The sequence below is a fragment of the Anabas testudineus genome, chromosome 15, assembly GCF_900324465.2.
Source record: "Anabas testudineus chromosome 15, fAnaTes1.2, whole genome shotgun sequence".
In the NCBI taxonomy this organism is placed as follows: Eukaryota; Metazoa; Chordata; class Actinopteri; order Anabantiformes; family Anabantidae; genus Anabas; species Anabas testudineus.
Genome location: NC_046624.1, coordinates 2,237,399 through 2,241,078, shown reverse-complemented (window position 1 = coordinate 2,241,078; position 3,680 = coordinate 2,237,399). Strand labels below are relative to the sequence as shown.

The window sequence follows — 3,680 nt, the reverse complement described above, 5'->3', positions numbered from 1 at the left end:
GTGTAAGAAGCAATGTACTGGTTGAGCAATATAGTCATGCTATAAAGTTATCAGTGCCCACAAAATCTCATTTTACACTGTGTCAAGCCTCTGTTCACACTGGAGACAAGTTTCAGAAAGTCATATTTAATTAAGTTATATGAACTCGCAGAGGGAGATGGTGGGTGCTCACAGGTCTCTTACCTGTGATTGGATAAAACTAAAAACCATCTTGTATGTTGAATCATCTTGTCTCAAGAATCAGCATACAGTTATAAATACAGTAGAAAAAAAACATGTATGTTCATTTGGAAATATGAATACTGACAAACTAAATCAAACTAGAACTGATAGTTGAACCTTTGCTCGAAAAGTTAACAATAACAATAATAATGACATACTCAAATAGAATGACATCCCAGTATAGAGCTATGCTGATAGGGCGAGTTAATGGCAACTAAACTAAACTACTGTGTAGTGGGGTGGGGGGCATATTTTGTACCGTTAAAACAATGTTTCAAATTGACCCATAACAACTGACCAATAACAACACTGTAAAATATGAATGTGACCTAAACTTTGACCTTGCAGAGTGAATTGGGCCCAGTGGCCTAATGGATAAGGCATCAGCCTCCGGAGCTGGGGATTGTGGGTTCAAATCCCTCCTGGGTCATTAAATGTTAATTATTGAGGGCAGCAGTAGCTCAGGTGGTAAAGCAGTCAATCTCAATCAAGCCAGGTGAGTGAGTGGTTTGATTCCCAGTTCTGCCCCATTCTAGTGCTGACATGTGCTGTCCATTATTATTATTAATGTACTGTATAGCTAAAAAACTAATTGTTAAAGGTAGAGGTAATGTCCTGAAATGCAATGAGTACCATTGTAAATTCATGCTGGAGCTTCAGATAAGGTCCTGTATTGTTAGTTCCAATACAGGGTTTCGATGTGTGCTACATAGCAGGAAGTCGGTCAAAAATGACGTTTGAAGTTGAATGTGTAAATCTGCCTATAGAGCTACGGAGGAAGAATTAGACATAAATACAGAGTTAGGGTGAGACAGAAGACGAATGCGATTGATGTAAAACAGCAACAACACACATGTACGATAAGAGGCCAGCTGAAAAAGAAAGGAAACAACAATAGTGTGTTTGAACTGCTTATCTGCTGTCACAGCAGTGAGCAGCAGGAATGTAATTCGACATTACATGAGGTCAGACATTTGCAGCCTACTGGTGTGACACATCCGTGACATGCTTGGAATTAACATTCAGCGATGTCAATTAAAAAGCATGAAAAGCACTTACTGTAGCCTACAGGAAGCCCGATTGCTGTCCCGCGTCACAAAGTGACCGAGGATGTATGTGATGGAGTTCTGTCGGGCTGTTTGCATGAAGCGTGCAATTAGCACCACGCTCTAATTCTGACGATGGAGTTGGACAAGTTGTACAATTTCATTAGAAAAAAGCAAACGTTGTAAGGGTTAGAGGTTAGGTCATGATGAAAAAACACTGTTCTACCTATTGTCTCCCACAGAATATCTGCACCTTTGGTTTAATTACAGCTACCTACTAGTTTCCTGCCACGAGTGGTAATACTTTGAAGTACTGTGAAAGTAAAGAGCGTGCAGATTCAGTCAGCCTTCCCTCAACTATATTTCACCAGCGCTGCTTGACTTTGGATTTGCTCTTTCATCACACTAAACAGCAGTAGCGTTTGTACTACGATATTGTTTTTTTCTTCTTCTTCCTCTTTTGTTTTTTTCCACAACCCATTGTTGTTGCGTATCACCTCACAACTGGAAATCATATGAGTGTGGAATTGTGTCTCGGCTTGATACACTGAAGAAAAAAAACGAAAAAACAAAAAACACAATGACGTGTTTGCAAGGGAAAGAGCATGAAAGTGTGCGTGTGTGTGTGTTCACCCCCGCCCAATGCTACTGTCTCACACTGTCTCAACTTCTGCTGCTCATCGTTTGTGGTGTAATAACAATATCACTCATCTCATATCCTCGGCTTACTTTGCTTCTCCCCTTCGTCGCTGCCGCCCCCTCGCTCCACATTTATCATATTCATTTGATATTCAGAAATAAATGTAGCAGAAAGAGAATAATGCACCTCCTGTATGCGGCGTTCATTACAGATACATTTACATGGGGGCTTGCCTTCACGGTTTCAAATGGAGCACTGTACACTGGTGTTCCTCGCATTTGTTCCAAAGGAGGGGCGGGGGTAGTTCCCCACACATTAGCGCTATCAGTGAGTGATGATAAATGGGGTCGATCTATCCATCTCTGCTGTCACATTCATAAAAGAAATTTGGCCTTCGTCAAGGGAATCAAGTACAGAGCTGTAATATCTGCAACACGTATCCATCAAGTCTAACTTGTGATGTATAGAAACACTATAGCAAATATACCTGAGTGAATAATACTTCACCCATGATAATGCAGCAAATACCCACTGCAAAAAAAAATCAGCATTTTTCTATTTCAGCTGCAGAGGATGGCGAAGGAGGTGGGCTACTGATCATATTCAATCTGGAGGCGATCATGTAAATAGCCCTCCATCTTGGGAAGGCGATATGCAAAGCAGCCCGTCTCCCCTGTGTCAGGATCAGATTAATGGAAACCTAAAAGTGGGAATTACGGCCCTTATCCAGAACGGCGTTCCGGGGAGGGGCTGGGATACGGTCCCCGGGGGAATATGTCTGGTTCAAAGCCCATTCCTCTGGTTAAGGAACTCGCTAAGATCCATGCAGTGAGGTGAAGGGTAATTTCCTTTGATCTTGTGCAATGTATTACTGTATGTACTGTGTGTCCTACATGCCCCACTGGCATGTGTTGAATGTGTATGCATGTGTGCAACATGGATGCACGCACAAACAGCTGCACATAGCAGTAAACAAGATTATTAAGAAGTGGAAGTAAGCGCGCCGTGATCATGATCTTAAAACCAGCAGATCTGTGCCAAGACTGTTCGCCTTTGCCGGCCAAAAAATAATCAACCTCTAATATGGAACTGCATGACTGTGGGTTAGAGGGCAGACCCAAGACTGAGTTACAATCGCATTCAACTGGGATTCAACGCCAGTTTGCTTGTTAGCCTTGGCCCACTTAAAAGTGCAACAAAAACAGTACCACTGAAAAGAATTAATTAGCGTCATATACAGTATAACCCATGAGCACAAACACCACGAACATGTGACCCACAGCTGGGAATGCCCAGTGCTTGTTAATGTACACCCAGCTAAAACCAATGCTAACTAGACTAATACAATAAATCCTGTTGTGTTTTGCTATTCTACACAGGTGTGGACGGTGGAAAGAGTACTCTGAGCACTTGCTTAATTAAAAGTAACTACATCAAGGTTTATGCTGAATGGCTCATTTCATGCGTATGATATGATTGACATATAATTATTGATGTATCTATTTCATCGAGTCAATTACTTTAACAGCTTATATACTTATACCCCAAAATGAAACTTAAGTAAATCAAAAATAATAAAGACCAAATTAAAGACCAATTTATTGATCCCCTTGGGGACATCGTTGTTTGGACAGCTGCAGTATATGACTGCGCTACTGGGGTTTCGGTGTCTTGTCCAAGGACACCTCAGCACATAGCCATGTATCGAACTCGGGGTTTATAGATGACCGCTCTACCAATTGTGTTACTGTCCACCACTGAGGGTGGATTCA

At 41.6% G+C, this 3,680-nt stretch overlaps 1 non-coding gene across 1 annotated transcript; it reads left to right on the top strand.

The window, feature by feature from the left end:
• Positions 1-579: 579 nt before the first annotated feature.
• On the top strand, positions 580-652 carry trnar-ccg. Its single transcript has one exon. It is a non-coding gene; the product is annotated as a tRNA-Arg (tRNA).
• Positions 653-3,680: the final 3,028 nt, after the last annotated feature.